The sequence below is a fragment of the Mustela nigripes genome, chromosome 3 (assembly GCF_022355385.1).
Source record: "Mustela nigripes isolate SB6536 chromosome 3, MUSNIG.SB6536, whole genome shotgun sequence".
In the NCBI taxonomy this organism is placed as follows: domain Eukaryota; kingdom Metazoa; phylum Chordata; class Mammalia; order Carnivora; family Mustelidae; genus Mustela; species Mustela nigripes.
Genome location: NC_081559.1, coordinates 16,594,021 through 16,616,788, shown reverse-complemented (window position 1 = coordinate 16,616,788; position 22,768 = coordinate 16,594,021). Strand labels below are relative to the sequence as shown.

Sequence of the window (22,768 nt, the reverse complement as noted above, 5' to 3'; positions counted from 1 at the left end):
CTTAAGCACAGCTCAGTGGCTAGTGTTCTTGGATGATATGACCCTGACATCAGCTGACTTTTCAATGGCAACAATGGCACGAACTGCCAGCAGAAGCTTCTCCCGGGTTCTCTTCGGATTTATAATGAAGATACCATCACTTTTCCTTTTGTAGATGTTCTGTTGCATTTGGAAGTCAAGGTTGGTGCAACCTAAGTGGGTTCCTGCTTAAGCACAGCTCAGTGGCTAGTGTTCTTGGATGATATGACCCTGACATCAGCTGACTTTTCAATGGCAACAATGGCACGAACTGCCAGCAGAAGCTTCTCCCGGGTTCTCTTCGGATTTATAATGAAGATACCATCACTTTTCCTTTTGTAGATGTTCTGTTGCATTTGGAAGTCAAGGTTGGTGCAACCTAAGTGGGTTCCTGCTACAAAGAATTTGAGGTCATCCTCCTCCTTCATTTGTAGGGCATTAAGGGCTCTGGACATTGTGAAAGTTTCCTTTTAAGTTACAATGGGAATGAAAAACACCACCAGAGGGACCGCTCCCCAACTAGCACAGAAGGGCTGAATGGGGATTTATTAAACAGTAAGTTTTATGGAACTCACATGAGTGTTAAAGAACCATGTTTCCTAAGTCCTGACCTGGGAGCTAAATTGCTTCAGGACACATCATCGGTGGTTTCTGAAATCCCCTTTTCTTATATTTTTGGATATTTCCATTCTCTATTTCCTCCCCTAACTGACCTAATGAAAGAGAGGGCAGCTTAATCAATAGTGGTAGAAAAATAAGGAAAAAATGACTAAAATTTGTTTGAGCACTCAAAATGAGGCTACTGTGCTATAGGCTAGACAGGCATTAACACTTCAAGTGCCCCCAAATCTTATGAGACATGGAATCATTTCCCCCTGGAGGTAAAGAGAGGCTCAAAGATGTAACACACTATGGCTAAGGATCACTGAGTGGTAGAATTAATATATACACCTAGGATTGATACCCCACTTCAAATTCTATGCTTTGAAAACATGAGGAGAAAGATAATAGTCTCAACAGAAGTAATAAACAGATGTTAAATACTGCTCAAGAGGCAATACAATATATGTAAAATGTCTTAATGCTGAGCAAATATTAGGTGTTCAATAAATACTATTAGGCGCTACCATCACCATCATCTCACTGCCATCATCCTTAGTCTTGAAAATCCTCCTAAAAACTATATTTCTAGAGCCTAAAACTCACATCTGAACAGACTCTGGACCTACCTTATTTGATATAGGTAAGTTTGGAGAAATTCTCTCACAGGAAAAGATTTTTTAAAAAGCCCCAAAAGGAAATTTATGAACTGAGCCTCTTCAAAACTGCATGTACTGAAATTTACCAGTGAAGTCTACTGCTTTACATTTTTTGTTTTCCAGTGGATTAGTTTTGAGTCTCAGAAATCACATACGCTTCTGAAATTTGTTTTCCAGACTTGAAACTGGAATTAAGCACAAACAAGGCTTTTGTTACTATAATGTCTCAAATTTCTAAGACACTTAGATTTAGTTCTGCTTCTTTTTCTTGGCATGTTTAAGATGCTTGCCCGCTTTTACCAACACTGGCCTCACTGCCAGAAGAATGAGGCAGGAGCAAAGGTGCAGCAGGGAGAAGCTATGGTAGGAATGGAGAGCCACCTGATTAGCTCTTTAGAACACTGAGGTTTGAATTGCAGGAGGAAACAAAACCTGTCTTCCTTCTTGCTAAACGTGACCACCAGAATGGTGAGGATGGTTTACAGGGTCTCTGAGTGAGAGCGTGGTAGGGAGAGAGAACCTCTGGAAATGCGACTGAGGTAAAGGTTCATGAGACCGATGCTCAAGAGCATAGCATCAGGGACTGCTGTTCTGTGGGGCATCAAAGAGAAGACAAAGATGACAAAACTGAATGCTAATGGCCAATCTCTTCTACACCTTCTCCAAAATCGGTATATATTTAAATTCGAATCTAAAATCAATTACGAGGGCCCACTATGTACCAAGCCTTCTACAAGTGGCTTTCACTTATATTAGTTCCTTTAGCCCATTAACAACAAAGTCTTTTGACTATAAATTTACGTTATCATAACATTAACACTTAGCATTAAAAATGGGTTAAGGGAGTTCCATTTTTGGTAATGTTTGAAGACATGTCCGCATTCTCACTTTCATGAAAAGAATAGGAATAGTTGGGCAGACATGAGAAAAAGAACAAAACAAGACAAAAGTCTGCTTGGGGGCTTTGGAGAACTAAAGAAGCCAGAACTTGACGGACCAAGAATGATTCTGAAGACTAGATAAGCACATTGAATTGAGCCTATATTCTGTGGCACTTTTTTCTGCAAGTCTTTTGCTAATTCATAAATGGCACAGGATCAGATGCTTTAAAAAAAAAAAAAATGAGCAGAGCCTAAAGGCTAAGACGTGGAGACTGAGAAGAAATTTTGACATTCGCACAGGATTGGCAAGATAGAAAGTAGAGTCCATGGTCTGCTAAGAAAGAAGGGTCTGAGTAAACAACTCAGATTTACAGTTAGGAACAGAAAGGCTACATTCCAGGAGTGAGGGTAAATTACTAATAAACTATCTGGTACCACAATTAAAACCCAACTTCTAGTCATCTACCTCAAAGCTTAGAATAAATCAATATGACCCTAATCTGCCTGTCAGACAGAGAAGTAAATCCTCTCTGGAAAAAGATAACATCAGCCTGAGATTATTTGTACAATTTTCAAGCACCATATCTAGCATTCAATCAATGCATACCAGGAGATAGGACCAAAGGACTGAAAACAAAGTGGAAAATCAAACAATGTAAACAGACTCAAGGCTAATCCAGATATTTACATTATTAGACATGGTTCTCAAAATAACTATATTTAATATGCTCAAGGAAAAAAGGTGGCAAAAGGGAAAATTTAATCACAGAGGTATAACCTCAGAGTAAATCAAATGGATACATTAAAACTGAAAATCACCATAACTAAAATTAAGAGCTCAATAAATGAGTTTAATAGAAGACTGGACACAGCTGAAAGCAATATTAGTACACTGGAAGACAAAGGCATTCAAAAGTAACCAAACTGAATCACAGGTTAAATTAAAAAAAAAAAAAAAAAAGCACAGAACAGAGAGCAAGAAACACGTACCTGTATAAAAAGATCTAATATTTTTGCATTATTAGAGTACCAAAAAGAAAGAAAGTAAATGGGATAGAAATAATATTTGAAGAGATATTGGCTGAGAATTTTCCAAAATTGATGAAAAATGGATTTAAGAAGCTCTACAAACCCTTACCCAGTTTTAAACACAGCAACACACACACACACACACATGTACACACATAGGCACCTTGTACTGAAACTGCTGAAAACCAAAGACAGAAAGATTTTAAAGCAATTGAAACAAAAAGATGCACTATATTCAAAGGAGTAATTGACAACAGACTGGTGAAAACACTAAATGCCAGAAAACAATAGAATGATATTTTCAAAATGTTAAAAGAAGAAAAAGATCTGATAAATATATACCCAGAAAAAATATCTTAAAAAAATAGAGATAAAATTTTTAAAATTTTTAAAGAAACACAAATTGAGAGGATTTGTTGTATTACAAGAAATACTAGGGAAACTATAAAGGGCAAAAGGAATATTCCATATAGAAGCAAAGATACTTAGAAAGAAAGAACTATAGAAACAGTTAAAATAAACAAATATTGGGGTGCCTGGTTGACTCAGTAGGTTAAGTGTCTGACTCTTGATTTCAGCTCAGGTTATAATCTCAGTGTTATGAGACTGAGCTCTGTGTTGGACTCCACACTCAACTTGGACTCAGCTCATGATTCTTTCCCTCTTCCTCCCCTTCTACCTTTCCCTCTGTTCACTCACAAATAAATAAATAAACACATAAATATATAAATACATAAAATCTTTAAAAACCCTAAATAGTTACCATATAAAACATTTGAATTTATATATGTATAAATATATGTATATTTAAAATACATGAAAACATAGTATAAAAAGTAAAGGGATTAAACGAAGTTAGACTATTCCAAGTTCTATGCCTTATTTAAGAAATGATAAAAGTACTAATTTATTTTTAAATACAATAAATCAGGAATATACATTATAACCTTTTGAGTAATAAATGTAGCTAAAAGGAGAATAGAAGAACACATAACAAACTCACAGAGGTAAAAAAAGAAATGAATCATACAAAATTCTTGATTAATACACTTTAGAAAGAAGAAAGGACAGAAAAACTAACAGAGTGGGTGGAAATGGGAAAATGGAGAATAAGTTAGGGATTTAAATCAAATTATATCTGCAGTATCATTAAATGTAAACAAACTAAATACTACAATTAAAATACAGATTGTCTGACTGTATATCAAAACCAAACCAAACCTAATTATATATCTTTTACAAAAGACACACTTTAAATATAAGGATCCAGAAATATTGAAAGTAGAGAGATGAAAAATATACACTAAGCAAAAATTAAGCAAAAGAAAGATGGTATAGCTATAGCAATATCAGATAGAGTAGACTTCGAAGCAGCAGTCACTCCTAGGAATAAAGTAAGATGGGTCATGATGATAAAAGGGTCAATCCCAATTCATGACATTCCTAAATTTTTGTGAACCTAATAACAAGCTTTAAAATATATAAAGTCAAAATTAACAAGATTAAAATGAGAAATTAATAAATCCACAATCATGGGAAGCTATTTTAACTTTAACCAAAATGGGATAAAACTATAAATCAATAACAGAAAGATAATAGGAAAGTCTCCCATCATTTGGAAATGAAACAACACACTTCTAAGTAGTCCATGGGTCAAAGAAGATTCAAGGAAAATTAAAAAACAAACAAACATTGAACTGAAAGAAATGCAAGCACAACATACCAAAATATATAGGATACAGCTAAAGCAGAGCTAGAGGGAAATTTAGCATTAAATGCTTCCATTAGAAAAAAACAAATCTCTAGCCTGATCACATTCTCTTCTCTCTCTCTCTCTCTCTCTCTTTTTTCTTTCTCTAACCAACTTATCTTATTTAAGAAGAAAGGGAGAGAGGGGCAGAAGGTATATTGGAGTGAATTACAGTACAGAATTTCCCTAATATCACAAAGGGAATAAGCATCAAAATCAAGGAGACATAAAAAAAAAAAAATCAAGGAGGCATAGAGAACCCACCTCAAAATGAATAAAAACAGGACGACACCCCATCATCTAAGAGTAAAACTTACAAGTCTCAGTGACAGAGAGAAAATCTTGAAACAGCTCAGGACAAGAAGTCTGTAACATACAGTGGTAGAAATATTAGATTGGCAGCAAACTTGTCCACAGAGACCTGGCAGGCCAGAAAGAACTGGCATGATATATTCAGAGCACTAAATGAGAAAAATATGCTGCCAAGAATACTATATCCGGCTAGGGTGTCATTGACAATAGGAGAGATAAAAAGCTTCCAGGACAAACAGAAACTAAAAGGATTTGCAATCCTCAAACCAGCCCTATGAGAAATCGTGAAAGAGGTCCTATAAGCAAAGAGAGAGCCCAAAAGTAACACAGACCAGAAAGGAATAGAAACAATACACAGTAATAGTCACCTTATAGGCAATATGATGGCACTAAATTAATATCTTTCAATAGTTACCTTGAATGCAAATGGGCTAAATACCCCCAATAAAAAGACATAGGGTATCAGAATGGATAAAAAAAACAAGAACCATCAATATGCTGTCTACAAGAAACTCATTTTAGACCCAAAGACACCTCCAGATTTAAAGTGAGGGGGTGAAAAACAATTTGCCATGCTAATGGACATCCAAAGACAGCTGGGGCAGCAATCCTTACATCAGATAAATTAGATTTTAAACCAAAGACTATAATAAGAGATGAGGAAGGACACTATATCATACTCAAGTGTCTGTCCAACAAGGTCTAGCAATTTTAAATATCTATGCCCCTAACATGAGAACAGCCAACTATATAAACCAATTAATAACAAATCAAAGAAACACATCAACAGTAATACAATAATAATAGGGTACTGTAACACCCTCCTCACTGAAATGGACAGATCATCCAAGCAAAAGATAAACAAAAAAATAAAGACTTTAAGTAACTCACTAGACCAGATGGACATCACAGATATATTCACAACATTCCATCCCAAAGCAACAGAATACACATTTTTCTGTACTGCACATGGACCATTCTCCAGAATAGATCATATTCTGGGTCACAAATCAGGTCTCAACTGTTACCAAAAGACTGGAATCATTCCCTGCATATTTTCAGACCACAGTGCTCTGAAGCTAGAACTCAATCACAAGAGGAAAGTTGGAAAGTACTCAAAACATGGAGGCTCAGGAGCATCCTACTAAAGAATGAATGGGTCAACCAGGAAATTAAAGAAGAATTGAAAAAATTCATGGAAACAAATGATAATGAAAACACAACGGTTCAAAATCTGTGGGGCACAGCAAAGGCAGTCCTGAGAGGAAAATATATAGTGATACAAGCCTTTCTCAAGAAACAAGAAAGGCCTCAAGTATACAACCTAACCCTACACTTAAAGGAGCCGCAGAAAGAACAGCAAAGAAAGCCTAAACCCAGCAGGAGAAGAGAAATCATAAAGATCAGAGCAGAAATCAGTAAAATAGAAACCAAAAAACAGTAGAACAAATCAACAAAACTAAAAGCTGGTTCTTTGAAAGAATTCATAAGATTGATAAGCCCCTGGCCAGACTTATCAAAAAGAAAAGAGAAAGGACCCAAATAAATAAAATCATGAATGAAAGAGGAGTGATCACAACCAACACCAAATGAGTACAGATAAATATAAGAACATATTATGAGCAACTATATGCCAGCAAATTTGACAATTGGGAAGAGATGGATGCATTTCTAGAGATGTGAAAACTACCAAAACTGAACCAGGAAGAAATAGAGAATCTGAACAGACCCATAACCAGTAAGGAGAGTGAAGCACCCATCCAAAAATCTCCCCAAAAACATAAGCCCAGGGCCAGATGGCTTCCCAGGGAAATTCTACCAAACATTTAAAGAAGAATCAATACCTATTCTCCTGAAAATGTTCCAAGAAATAGAAATGGAAGAAAAACTTCCAATCTAATTTTATGAGGCCAGCATTCCCTTGATCTTAAAACCAAAGACCCCATCAAAAAGTAGAATTATAGACCAATATCCTTGATGAAGACAGATGTGAAAATTCTCACCAAAATACTAGCCAATAGGATCCAACAGTACATTAAAAGGATTATTCCCTATGACCAATGGGATTTATTCCAGGGCTGCAAGGTTGGTTCTACATCCACAAATCAATCAATGTGATATAATACATTAATAAAAGAAAGAACAAGAACCATTTGATACTCTCAATAGATGCTAAAAAAGCATTTGACAAAGTACAGCTTCCTTTCTTGATCAAAACTCTTCAAAGTGTATGGATAGAGGGTACATACCTCAATATCATCAAAGCCATCTATGAAAAACCCACAGAGAATATCATTCTCAATGGGGAAAAACTGAGACATTTTCTTCTAAGGTCAGGAACATGGCAGGGATGGCCAATATCACCACTGCTATTCAACATATTAGTAGAAGTGTTAGCCTCAGCAATCAGACAACAGAAAGAAATAAAAGGCATCTAAATCAGCAAAGAAGAAGTCAAACTATCACTCTTTGTAGATGATATGATACTTTATGTGGAAAACCCAAAAGACTCCACTCCAAATCTGCTAGAACTTGTACAAAAAATCAGTAAAGTGTGAGGATATAAAATCAATGTACAAAAATCAGTTGCATTTCTATACACCAAGACAGAAGAAAGAGAAATTAAGGAGTCAATCCCATTTGCAATTGCGCCCAAAACCATAAGATAACTAGGAATAAACCTAACCAAAGAGGCAAAGAATCTGTACTCAGAAAACTATAAAGTACTCATGAAAGAAATTGAGGAAGACACAAAGAAGTGGAAAAACGTTCCATGCTCATGAATTAGAAGAACAAATATTTGTGAAAATGTCTATGCTACCTAAAGCGATCTACCCATTTAATGCAATCCCTATCAAAATACCACCAAGGTTTTTCAAAGAAATGGAACAAATAATCCTAAAATTTATATGGAACCAGAAAAGACCCCAAATAGCCAGAGGAATGTTGAAAAAAGAAAGCCAAAGTTGGTGGCATCACAATTCCGGACTTCAACCTCTATTTCAAAGCTGTCAACATCCAGACAGTATGGTACTGGCACAAAAACAGACATATAGACAATGGAACAGAATAGAGAGCCCAGAAATGGACCCTCAACTCTATGGTCAACTAATCTTTGACAAAACAGGAAAGAATGTCCAATGGAAAAAAGACAGTCTTGTCAACAAATGGTGTTGGGAAAATCGGACAGCCCCATGCAGAAGAATGAAACTAGACCATTTCCTTATACCACCCACAAAAATAGACTCCAAACAGATGAAAGACCTCAATGTGAGAAAGGAATGCATCAAAATCCTTGAGGAGAACACAGGCAGCAACCTCTTTGACCTCAGCTGCAACAACTTCTTCCTAGAAACATCGCCAAAGGCAAGGGAAGCAAGGGCAAAAATGAACTATTGGGACTTCATCAAGATTAAAAGCTTTTGCACAGCAAGGGAATAGTCAACAAAAGCAAAGCCAACTGACAGAATGGGAGAAGATATTCTCATAAAGGGCTAGTGTCCACAATCTGTAAAGAACTTATCAAACTCAACACCCAAAGAACAAATAATCTAATCAAGAAATGGGCAGAGGACATAAACAGACATTTGTACAAAAAAGACAACAGGTGGCCAACAGACACATGACAAAGTGTTCAACATCACTTGGCATCAGGGAAATATCAGCTCACATCAGTCAGAATGGCTAAAATGAACAAGTCAGGAAATGACAGATGTTGGCGAGGATGCAGAGAAAGGGGAACCCTCCTACACTGTTGGTGGGAATGCAAGCTGGTGTAGCCACTCTGGAAAACAGCATGGAGGTTCCTCAAAAAGTTGGAAATAGAGCTACCAGCAATCACACTACTGGGTATTTACCCTAGAGATACAAATGTAGTGATCTGAAGGGGCACATGCACCCGAATGTTTATAGCAGCAATGTCCACAATAGCCAAACTATGGAAAGAACCTAGATGTCCATCAACAGATGAATGGATAAAGAGGATGTGGTATATATATATATATATATATATATATATATATATATATTATGCAGCCATCAAAAGAAATGAAATCTTGCCATTTGCAACGATGTGGATGGAACTAGAAGGTATTATGCTGAGCGAAATAAGTCAATCAGAGAAAGACAATTATCATATGATCTCTCTGATATGAGGAATTGAGAGGCAGGGCGGGGGGGTTGGGGGATAGTGAAGGAAAAAAATGAAACAAGATGGGATCGGGAGGGAGACAAACCATAAGAGATGCTTAATATCACAAAAGAAACTAAGGGTTACTGGGGGTGGGGGGTAGGGAAAGTGTGGTTGGAATATGGACTTTGGGGAGGGTATGTGATACGGCGAGTGCTGTGAAATGTGTAAGCCTGAGGATTCCCAAACCTTGTACCCCTGGGGCAAATACTACATTACATGTTAATAAAAATAATTAAATTTAACAAAAGAAAAAAAAGGAGAAAAAGCAAACAAAGAAACCAACAAAGCAAGCAGAAGAAAGGAAACAATAAAGAACAAAAACCAGTAAAATTGGAAACAAAAACAATAAAGAAAATTAATAAAACAAAATAACTTGGTATTTGAAAAGATCAATAAAATTGACAAAGCTCCAACAAGACAGACTAAGTAAGAGACAAGAAACAAATTACAAATATCAGGAATGAAACAGGATATTACAAGAGACTCTGCAGTTCAGTGAGAGAATATCCTATCAAGAGAACAATAAGGAAATGCTATGAACAATTCCAACATAAATTTGATAACTTAAAGGGACCAACTCCTAGAAAAGTGAAAGCTACCATAATTCATACAATATGAGATAATTGGAATAGTTTTCTAATTATTAAGGACATCGAATTTCTAATTAAAAACCTCCCAAAGAAGAACTCTTTAAGCCAAGATTGTTTCTCTGGATAATTCTACCAAATGTTTAAAGAAGTAACACTAGTTATATACAATTTCTTCCAGAAAAAGAAGAGATAACACTTCCCTTCCTATTCAATGAAGCCAGTGAGCCCTGGTACTAAACCCAATGAGAGTACAAAATAAAAGAAAACAAAATGAAACTACTGACCAATATCTCTCATAAATGTAGATGTAAAAATTCTTATCAAAATATTAGCAAATGAAATTAAGTAATAACTGAAAAGAATTATATATCATGACCAATTATATACCATGACCAAATAGGTTTTATTCCAGGCTGGTTCAATGGCTGAAAAGCCATAAATGTAATTCAACATGTTAATCGGGTAGAAAAGAACAACCACATGATCATATGAGTTGAAGCAGAAAAATCATTTAGTAAGACTCAATATCCATGTATGATAAAAACCCTTAGAAAACTAGAAATTAGGACAATTTTCCCAATTTGATAAATACATCTACAGAAAAACATATGGCCAACATCATACTCAATGGGGTAAAGACCACATACTTTTCTCTTAAGATTGAGAGCAAGTCAAGAATATTTGCTCTCACCATTGCCATTCAACATACTACTGGAAATTCTAGCCAGTGCAATAAAGTAAGAAAAGGAAATAAAAGACCTGACAGATAGAAAAAAAAGAAACAAAGCTTATGTTCACACAAAAACCTGTAGATGATTATTTATAGCAGCTCTATTTGTAATGTCCCCAAACTGGAAACAACTAAACTATCCCTCAATAGGTAAATGATAGCCACCATACCATGGAATATTACTCAGCAATAAATAGGAATGAACGTACAATACCTACAATAGCTTGGGTGGATCTCGAGGTCATCATGCTGTGTGAAGAAGCCAATCTCAAAGATCACATAGTTCCCCATTTATTTGATTCCATTTAGGTAATATTCTAGAAATGACAGGATTATAGAGATGGAAAACAGATGAGTGATTGCTAGGGTTTGGGGATGGGGGGGAAGAAAGGTGTATAACTATAAAGGTATAGCATGAGGAATACCTTTGTGGTGATGAAATAGTTCTATATCTTGATTGTAGCACTGGCCACATGTGTGATAAAATTGGCACAGAACTACACATACCTTGTATCAATGTCAAATTATTGGTTTTCATGTAGTGACTATTGGAGAAAACTTGGTGAAGAGTAGAAGGATTTCTCTGCACTATATTTGCAACCTTCTGAGACTTTATAAAAAGTTCAAAATAAAGAGTTAAAAATAATTGTAGCTATATAAAATATGACTATATATAGTAACTAAAGGATACAGTTATGAAAAAAGGAAATAAAAATACATGAAGTCACATATTGGCAGGAAATGGTCCACCAGATTAAAAAAAAATCTACTAAGTTGAGAAAGTCCTTTTAGAATTTTCCACCTAACTTCAATTCATTCCTAGGTGATGAATGGTAATCTTAACAGTAGAATGATATAAATACCTAGGTACTAGCATATATAATAGTAACTTAAATGATGTTTATTAACTGATAGATGCTATTTTTTGTACATATATGTATACAGTATACAATATACAATTAAATTCTTGTAATGGTGTTACGTAGGCACTATGCTTATGCTCATTTTAGAGGTGAGGAAACTAAGCCAGAGAGAAAATAGGAAATCAGTAGAGAAAGTGGTATAAGAATATCCAGCCAGGCTTTGCTCTAAGGACGAATATGGCTCAGGCCCAGACCACCTACTGACCTTGATATAGAAAATCCATTGCCTTTGCAATGTAGAGAATATTCCTCCTGGCTCTGTGCTCAGAGACCTTGGCAATTTAGAAAGTGAGGAGCTGAGTAATGGCCAAGTTTGAGGAACTCTAGAATGCTTGCTCAGGATTAATTAAAAGTCTGTGTAAAATTATGTCTCTTGAATTCTATTTCTGGATGGGTTCTTATCAATCCTCAGTCAGCTCTCCAAAGGGGAGGGTATTCCACAACATATAAATATTAAAACATCTCTTTAAGATGTTGGATATTTATAAGTACTAACAGTCAAATTACTTTTACTGCCCTTTCTCATCCCACGGATTATTTATTGTTTGAAAAGATAAACATAGGAAAGCAGTTGACCTAACAATGGCCTATTCCTGATTACACATTGCATTAAATACAGAAATCATAAAGAGGGCACTTTGGAATCTTTGGGTCTTTAACATTGGCAAAGACCGTGTAATGAAAAGGTATGTGGCTTAGCCTAATAGATTAATGCAAACCACAGGTCACAAGAGGCCTGGAGTAAGTGTGGTTGATCAACACAAATCTAGCACTACTACAAAGAAGTAGGTCCAAGTCCAAGGATTCTGATATGTCCTTGTACTCATAGCCTTGAGTAGAGTGCTTTGCAAACGATAGACATTTAATATTCTTTTAATGGAATGAATGAACGAATGAATGAATGAGGGACAATAGGATGTCTGGCAGGTAAGGAGCAACATGCATGATTTTTGCACATGCTTAGTGGCTTCTATAATTTTTTATTGTAATGATCTTTTCTACCTTGTTTCCTTAAAAAAATATGGATTGAGCTCACTATACTGTTTTCAAGATGTACTTATAGATCATAACCTGCAGTTTGAAAAAAAACCTTTCATAGGTAGAAGATCATGCATGGCTTTTGGAGTCATATCTGGGTGGGAAACCTGGCTCTGATCACTTAGTACTTGTGGCACCACTGGTAAGTTTCTTAATTTTTCTCAGCTTCCAGATTCTCATAGATTATCTACATTTGTCACCCTGGAAGCTGACAACAGGCAGATACGAGTCTAGCATAATCCCAAGAATAAGGCTCTCAAATGATGGAAAAGAAAAAAATTTAATGAGAACATGGAGTTTTAATAGATATTTACTCTACAGGATTTCTGTTACGTTTCCGCGGCACAAACCTGAATATGGCATCTCCATTTCAAGGACTTGCTGTTGCTCTTGAACTAGACACTAATTGTTTTATCTCAGATGATATGGCTTCAAAGAGAATGGCTTATGTTGACTTTCATTTCTTGCCTCCAGCTGGCCTAATTTATGTACTACACTCCAGATATTCTGATATATGCAGTTCCTACCATAAATGCGCCATGTTTTCTCTTTGGGTCTTTTGTCTGCTCAATTAATTTCTGCTTGCTCTTTAGGTCAGAATATAGATTCCTTGAGAGAGCCTTGTTTGACCACCCAGATCTACATTCAGTGTCTCCATCAGGAGCTCCTATAGCATCTTTGGCTGACCCTTATTATAGCATGCCATCATTAATATTCCAAAGTATCAGCTGCATCCCTCAGGAGGACAGAATTCTCTTTGTGTTATTTATACGTCTCAAGAAATTCTGCACACTCCCTCCCACCTCCTCTTGGTAAACTGGATAATTTAGATAAATAAACCTTAAGGATCAGGTCATTTATTTGAAAAACAGTCCAGTCAGTTCTTAAATGACTGCTTTAGGAAATCAGAGCAACCCTTTGGCAAGCATTCCTCAAACTACCAGCAAGGCTGAAGATGGCAAGAGGGTGGAGGTCTTACAGATGGATGGTCACTAAGTACCAGCCCTCCTTGTCTAGCTCATGTATAATAGAAGAGAAGGTTATCTACATTTGTCACCCCTGGAAGCTGACAACTTAGGCAGACACAAGTCTAGCATAATCCCAAGAGTAGGGCTCTCAGAAGATGGAAAAGAAAAAAATTAATGAGAACATCAAGTTTTAAAGAGTGGGGATGGAGGAAAGTAGAGTTAATGGTATATCAGTTATTATTAGCACTTATCTGGTCATAGAGATTGTTTCATTAAGAGATTTCTCATTATTGTTTAAAAGTCACTTAAAAATTGATGGCAATATGTTCTAAGGAAAAAAAAAAAGGATTGCTTTGTTCAAGTGATGAATTTTAACTCTCTATGGAAATGGCATTTATTACTGGGATTCCCAAACCGAAATGAGATCACTTTGGCTCTGTTTATAGAAACTAAAAACACATCTCCAAGTCATCTACTGTAGTCCCTGTTCAACTCCCTCCACACAGCCTTGCAAAGCTGTGAGTCAGACGTGAGAGCAGAAAGCCTTTAAACTGAAGTAAAAATAAAAGGAAAAATCACTAGAGATTGGGGACACATACCAACAGAGGAATGAACTGTGCATGACAGAGTCGTGCCTCGGTGAGGTGCCAAATCTCTGAAATCAAGAAACTAGACATCAATTATCCTGCATTGCCAAAATAGCACAAGGTATTTTCACACCCAGCTGTTCACACCTGGCTAGGAAGCTTTACTGTTAACACTTTTTCTATCCTTCATCACCCTTATCTTCGAATTTTCCAAAACACACTTTTTAGTGGTCATGAAAACTAAGACTGTAAGCCCTCCACCTGCTTTATTTAAGTGATATTAAAAAATACTCAGACTGAAATATTTCTGTCTCAGCTATAAAAGAGGGTCTATGTAATAAGGATAGCCTCCCACAGGAAGTTAATAATATATTTGAACAGAGTGCTATGTAGCATTAATCTATAACTTTTGCATTATTAATGGAAGTGAAAAAAAAAGAAGACCAGCCATCTAGAGGTAATCTGTTTGTGTTGGATACCATGGGATGGCTTCCTACAAGCTACCTGCAACTCCTTTCTCCCTTGTCTTTGTTTACTGAAGATGAAATACTATTTCTCAAAACTCTCTTGCACTTAGAAGAGACTTTTAAATATAGTTTTTGCCAGTGAGAAGTTGTTGGGGTGTTCTGTTTTCAACCAGATGGACTTGACAGGCATAGTCCATTAGCTCTTTGTCCCTTTCTCCTGGGAAAGTGGGCACAAAGCCTAGAGTTGCAACAGGTTTCTTGGAATCATGATGTAACATGAAAAAACAGTCTAACTATTGGGGAAAGCAGAGGAGAAAAGTGAGAAGAGGTCACTTAATGAGGCCCAAACCACAGAAATTCTTTAAAGGGTGAGACAAATATATCGGTTGGGATTTTGGTTGTTTACAGCCAAATAGGGTATGATTTGACACGCTATTGTCAATGACAGCTCTTCTGGGACACCCAGAAATTGGGCTAGTTCATCCAATGGACTGTGCATAAGCTCAAGCACGAACAAATGGAGATTCAAAGGAGAGGAAGACAGCATTAGTTCTGATGACAAGCTGAGGGACATCTAATGGGGTAGGAATGGTTTTTAACAAGCAATTGACAAGAGTAGGTAAATGCGTAAAAACTGTGCTCTTCACATATGCAGATGATATGACTGATATAAAAGAATCTGAACTGTTTTCCAGGTTTTGTGCCTTTTAAACGCCCATTTTCTTTTCTGTTTCTATTTTCCAACTCTCATGATTGAAATACACCAGCAAGAGTTTGGGCTGGAATTAGGAATTAACCATCAACTATGTGACCGAGAAATAGAATCTAACAGGTTCCTAAACCCATGATTTTAAGGGTCAGAAGCTAAATATAATCAATAGCCTTCCTAAATAGTTGCATTTAGTTCAATAACTTTCTTAATATGTAGACCAATAATATATAATATTGGCCAATAATACATAGTCTAATGACATTTTTAACTAGATGTAGTCAATATTTATTGAACCAGGCACTGGGATTTCATTTATTCTACAAATAATACATAGGAGATAGGGTATACTCTTGTCCCCATTTTACAGTGAGGAAACTGAGGCTTGGAAAAATTAGTATACTTGAGCCAACTACCTAGAAAGACTAATCCACAGTCTCAGGTCTTTCCCAAATTAAATGCATATGCAATTTCATAATTTTTATATTATGTCTTTTATATACCTCTATTCTAATGGAACACATTATACTATAATTATTTGTTTATGAGGTAGTTTTCACTGTTATACTGAATTCCTTGAGGGTAAGGATGGTTTCCAAACTTCTTTGTATGCTCTGTGGAATACAACACAATGGGAGTTTCGTACAAACATTGGTGAATGCCTGCTGGGAATCAAGGATTCTTAACTGGGCTACCGAGGAGCTCTGTGCTGTTGGCCACCTTAATTTCACAGCTGTAGTATGTACGCCAGTAAGTATTTGATAAGCAGATATTAAGTGCCTGATATTATACTGGACCCCAGGAAGTATTATTTTGATTAATTAAGTCTAAATGGACACATTATTTGGGAATATCTAGAAGAGAAGAAGGATGCAGTATTCATCAAGAGCAACTAATTCCCTTTCTTTTTAGGGTTACTAGATTGGTAAATCAAGGTTTTCTCACAAACACAGTATACCTTAATATCACTAAAATATTTGACAAAGTCTTCCACAATGTTCACAGATGAACTGGAGAATGTACATTCAATAACAGTAGGCTGCATTAATAGTTAACTGAACATTCATCCCAAAGAGTGTTGATTAATGGAGGTCTTGAGTGATGAGTTGCAGGGATGATACTTGACATTGATCAACGATCTTATCAATGACATGGATGAGTCCGTAATGATTAAATATGAGGATGGTATAGGATAGCTAATATATTAGAGGACAAAAATCAACACTTTAAAATATCTTTGTTGGCTAAAACAATAGGATAAACCTAACAAGCAAATATTTAACTCAGGTAAAGAGATTACCTTACGTTTAAAGAAATAATTGTAAAAATATAGGATTCTGCACAATATTTTTGGGAATATTTGGCTTGATAGCAACTCAAAATAGAGCTCTTCATTAAAAAGTGCACACCATAAATGACACCTGATAGAAAAATTAAGGCAGCATTAATAACAAATTAAGATCAAAAGATGTAAGAGTCTCTTTGATTTTCTATGCCCTTTTTTTTCATACTATATCTGAAATATGGTATCCAGTTCTCCATGCCATGCAACAGAAGACAATCATAAACTCAACAGACTGGAGCATATTCAGAATATGGCTACCAAGAAGGCTACATACATGGGTTGTAATTTAAATGACTAGGATTGCTAGAGGAGTTTATACTACATAAATGATTATACTTCTCAAGGCTACGTGCTTGTTTGCTTCATCCTTGTAAGGTCAGGTCTAAACAGAGAGCCTGCCATATATTTGGAGTTCAGTAAACATTTGTTGAGGAAGGTGGTCAGCGCAATCACCTCCAACAGCTGAAGGAAGGGCTACGAATGAGGCTTAGATTCTGGGTCCAGGTTGGTCAACCCAGGAGCTATAGTAAATGTTACATGGAGAAAGCATTTGCGTGGCTACAATGTGAGCACCCCATATCAATTAGAGTAATCTTATAATAAAAAGGGATGTCTCATGAATTCTTGTCACTGTAGGTATGCCAACATGGGTTAAATTACAGCCTGTGAAGGATTTTGTGGAGAAGATGCCTATGGATGGGATGTAAGACTTGACCCCTTAACATCCCATTCAATTCTAAGATTCTGTCAAATGATTCATTCATTCATTCATTCATTCATTCATTCATTCATTCCAAATATATTTATTGAGTACAGACTGCTCTAGGAAATGAGGAGATAATGGTGAACAAAAGTATGCAAGGTCCTTATCCCTGTGGAGCTCGAAGTGGAGACCAATGGTCTCTAAAGTGGGGCATGGGCACATCTGAAGGGAGAAAGAAAATAGAACTATTATTCACAGCTTAAGAAGTCTCATTCTTTTATTAACTTCTATATTTTACAATATGATCTATAATGTATATAATATCATTAGTAAGGTAATTAAGTGTATGTCACTTAGAATCAAAGGCATATATTTTGGGTGTTAACACCCAAAAGCCTTTTTATGGTTAAGGGTGTGTGACCAAACGTATCTAGCAACCTCTCATAAAGAATGTCAAGTAATCATGTGAGTGAATGCAAAACTGCAGCCATGTTAAGTACCACACACACCTTCTACTCCTCTGAGCTGGGACTGTTCGAAGCTCATTTAAACATAAAGCCTTCATGTTCGCATGCTGTGGGAGCCCTTTAATTGGTGTTGCGGTGACAAACGAGCATATTCTACCCTTAGGAGCTGTCAGGACTTAACCCCTGCTATATTTGAATCCTAGAAGAACCAGCACCACAAGAATCCAGTCTTAATGGTTCCATCATAGTGATAGGGATTGTTTTTAGCCACCATCATTTACAGACAAATCCTTTATAAGCCAGATTTTTCTTAGAAAGACTGACGATTCAGGCCCCAAGCCTTGAGAAGCAGGCAGGTAAGAGGCAGAAGTTAATTGTCCCTATTAGGAAGCTACTGTGGGCCACACATGACTTGTCTCTATGACATAGAGATATATAACAGATAGAGATTTGTTCTACAGATTATATTTAACCATTATAACATGTAAAGCTATTAGGATAATCCTCCTTCAGCAAATAAGCAGGTGAGGATAAACTGCCATTTAATGGTAGGCTGAAGTCCAGATTTTGGTGTCACATTAGCGAGCCCTCCCTTATCCCACTCCTGACCCACATCTCAGGATAAAGCCCAAAGTCCCCATCAAGGCCTTCCAAAGCTGTATCATCTGCTTTTTGCCCAGCTCTTGGAGCCTCCCATTTTAATCTCTTGCCATTTACTCTCTCACTCAGGTTTCTGTTTTACTGAACTTCTTGTAGTTCCTCTAACACACCATGCTCTCTCTCACCCCACGCCACTCTCTTTCCCTCCCACCCCCAGGTCCAGCTGCACCAGGCACCACAAGCTTCCCATACGGAGCAGTTTTCACGCTGGGTTCTCATCACACCTTTGCAGCCCCCAGTGGACTCTAAGCTCGAGAGAGAGAGTACCCAGCTTCCTCCTTGCTTTCCAATGAACTCTGCACTGAACTCATGTCCCGGCGCTCAGTACATTCAGTAAATATTTACTGAATCTTACACATGAAGATGAAAAATGGCATCTCAGAGAAGTCAACTTACCGAAAGTCATGCAGTAATATCTGGAAGAGGACTGAACCCAGGTCAGCCTCATTCCAGAGTCCGAGATTTAACCTGCTGTTTGTATGTTGGGAGCCAAACGGATGCCAATCCACCCATCTGGGTACTAGTTCCCTAAACTAGGAAATGGGAGTGTGGGTCTTTAAAATGGGGTAGTATAAGGAAACAAAGATTGTATAACATAAAAGGAACCTACGATAAAGGCATTATTCGATGCTATGTGACGTTGGGCAGGTCACTCAAATTTCTCTGGGCCACAGTTTCTGTAATAATATGAGAAGGCTTTCTGGATGGTCTCTGAATTCCTTTGTTAACTCTGAACACAGTTGACCCTTGAACAACATCGGCTTGAACTGCACAGATCCACTTACCCACAGATTTTTTTTTTTTTAAATAAATACAGCCCAGTACTATACATGTATTTTCTCTTCTTTATGATTGTCTTAATTTTATTCCTGAAGCTTCCTTTATCATAAGAATATAGTATATAATATATATATAAAATACAAAATAAGTCCTAATTGACTGTTAATGTTATTGGTAAGGCTTCTTGGTCAACAGCAGGCTATTAGTAGTTAGGTTTTTAGGGAATCAAAAGTTATATGCAGATTTTTGACATGTGGGTTGGGAGGGGGATGGTCAGTGCTCCTAACTCTTGTATTGTTCAAGGGTCAACTGTACTATTATGTAAGGTACTTCAAAGTTGCAACTTTTTCCATCCTATAACAACAATGCTATCTTTATTGCCAAGCTTGCTAAGTTCTTATCACTTTACCAATTCTCTTCACATTGCAATTTCCCTCTGCTCCTATCTAGCTACAGCAATTTTTCTTTCTAAATTAATTGAAGAGCTCTTAGTGGTTATATCCTAAATCCTCTTTTTAGTTCCCTTTCCATTGACCTCCCTGAAGTATTCGAAAGCCTCACCTCTGTGCTCTCTGCTACACATCTTTCTCTCAGTTTTAAGCGGAAACTCTTGGCTACTTCTTATTCTTTTCCTTCATCCAATGCCATTCTCTTATTCCAGACCCTTCCCATCTTTCAATATTGTAATCATATCTTAATTTGTCTTATAGTGTAACCATCTTCCTCTTTGTCTGCCTTCAGACTGGCAGAGCTGTTTTTCCCAAATACAAAACTATCAGCTCATTCCCTAATTATGACTCTTTGATGGCTCCCAGTGTCCATGGGATTAGCCAATATATCATAAACACTGATTGTACCCATCTTACATTCATCTCTGGAGCCCAGCGTAGATACCATGATTTGAGCCACACTTCAGAACCCTTCTTAGCCCTGATTTCCAGACAGCAACTATCAATCAAAGTATGTGGACATAAGATGGAATCTCTTCATTCATAATATAACTTTAACCTACTTTCCAGATACATTTCCTATCCCTGTCACTTTCTTTCCCCTTCCACGCTCCATTTCCTGGATGCTTCAGAGCTTTCCCAACATGCCATGCTCTTCAGCCCACTTCACCCTTATATATGCTAAGTATTCTGTAAGGAAAACATTTTTTTTCTGCCAGATCTGGTCAGTATTTACTAATCCCTCTAGAGCCAGTCCAAATGTTGCTTCCTTTTGAAGATCCTTCTCAACCAGCACAGTTAGAAAAGCTTCTTTTTCTTCTGTTTACATTATATTGCAATGATCTGTTTCCTTATGTGTTGATCCCCCTTCTAACTAGAATACAACTTTCTCTGGACTGGGGCCACTTTCTAATCTACTTTGGATCTTCCCTAGAACTTACTACAGTAGCTAGAACACAGTAGATGTCAAATGAGTGTTTGCTGAGTGAAAGGCCAAACAGATAACAAAATGAATGACATGCCTCTAATTGTACATAAGGCAGGTTTGGTACTCATGGTTCCTGCTTATATGCACTGTGTGAGGTATGCCCACAGCAACACTCCTCTTAGACTCACCTGGTTCCCAGGCATGCCAGAAAAGTTGAGAATTTCACGATAAAGGACAGTAATAATAATAATAATGATGATGATCGAGTGCTTATTGTATGCCAAGAAAAACCTGCTCATTTTATGACTTAAAGAACAAGGGGCTGAATGCTCTTCAAATATAATGAAAGAGAAGAACAGAATAAAGATAATTCTGGTATAAAGAGTCATGCACTTTGATCTATTATCCAAAAATGTGACAAGTGACTAAAACTCCACCGAAGACAGAGCTTTAGATCATTTATTAATACAATGGGGTCAGAGTCAAAGGAAAGACTACCACTTATCTATCTGTCTAGTCTGGGAAGTAAATAACTTTTTTTTTTTTTTTTAAATCTCATTATATACTGGCTACAGTTAACATTATCCTAAGAAATTTCTATACTGGGCAAATCTACATGGGTGAAAATTAACTTAGGATAGAGTTTCCTCGCGTTCCAAAGAAGAACTATAGGATCTGGAAAAACAAAATAAGGGTTAGGTGATAAAAATTTGAAAAGTGATAGTGCTGAATATTGTATGCTCCTTTTAGAGGCTTAACAGTGCATGTTAGCATACTGGGGATATGAAGACTGCAATAAGAAAACCTGCTCCGTGGGGCACAACCCAGAATTCTCCATATGCATTTGGCCAGTGAACTTTTTTTTAATAGAATGCCTTGTGTTTATGTCCATGGAATTAGTACAGGGAAATACTGGCTTTGGAGGTTCCTAGAGACAGTCCCTCTCTGCTGGGATTCCAGCAGTGGGCCCGTACAAAGGGGACTGCTATGAAGACCTGTCTGATTTAGGGAAAATAAGATTGGCTTTGGTCTGGGCCAGAAGATACTCATGAGTGCTATTGTCATTTCCACGATAAAAAGTCAACCCAAGATGAAGGCTTAGAAGAAAAGGCCAACTCTTAATCAGTCGTTTGAATTAACAGTTTAGTTATTGGGGCTGTCTAACACAGTCATAGGAATTTATATTTTCATTTTATCCCAAAGAAAAACTTGACCATCTTTCTTTAATACTATCAACCTGGAAGCTTGACAGTAAGGATTAAAAATTGCTCCTTCCTTCCCACTTGGTTATTGGAAAGGCTCTGAAAGGTAATCCGTCTTGTGAAGCTACACTTTACAGTCTGCATAAAAATGCCATGATTTCCCTTCCTCTCCCCGACCTAATTGAAAGTGCATAATATCACCCAGCTGGGGAAATGTAAACGGTAAACATACGCAATATATCATGCTATCGCACAAAAGCTGGTTACTAATAGGAACTGGGTAGTTGTCAGGACCAAAAGAAATCTGGAAAACAAGCCTTTTTTTCCATCTAGAATGAGAGCTCTTTGTGCCTCCCACTCCCCCACCCCCCAACTCCTCCCGTCAGAACTCAAGCTACGACCAGATTAAGCCAAGGTCAGTCAACTCATTCCTTGCGGGTGTAATTCCAGGGGTCACCTAACAAGGTATATTGACTAAAACGCTCTTATATCAGCCTTTCAAGAGAGGAGGCATTTTATTTGTGGCAGGAGGTGGGGTTGAAATGATTTTGTTCCCTACCTACTTCGATTGTACTGACAGATGGTCTTATTATCTTTTTCCTTAGCTGCTAAGCCTAAAGATCCTTGGCCTTGTCACCTCTTATCTTTCTCTACTTCATCAAACTCCTATTGCCAAGATTATCTCTTTTTCTACCTCTGATCATCCATGAACATCTATACAGGATCACATTTTCCTTAAGCGCAAAATCCCAACCTTGCTCTTCAAGGTCCTCCGCACCTC

At 37.0% G+C, this 22,768-nt stretch overlaps 1 protein-coding gene and 1 pseudogene across 3 annotated transcripts in view; both read right to left on the bottom strand.

The window, feature by feature from the left end:
* The window catches only part of LOC132012839 (small ribosomal subunit protein uS2B-like), a 1,085-nt pseudogene extending 612 nt beyond the window's left edge, over positions 1 to 473 (bottom strand).
* Positions 1 to 22,768, bottom strand: part of PARD3B (par-3 family cell polarity regulator beta) — a 1,033,909-nt gene that overhangs the window by 140,077 nt on the left and 871,064 nt on the right. The window lies entirely within an intron of this gene.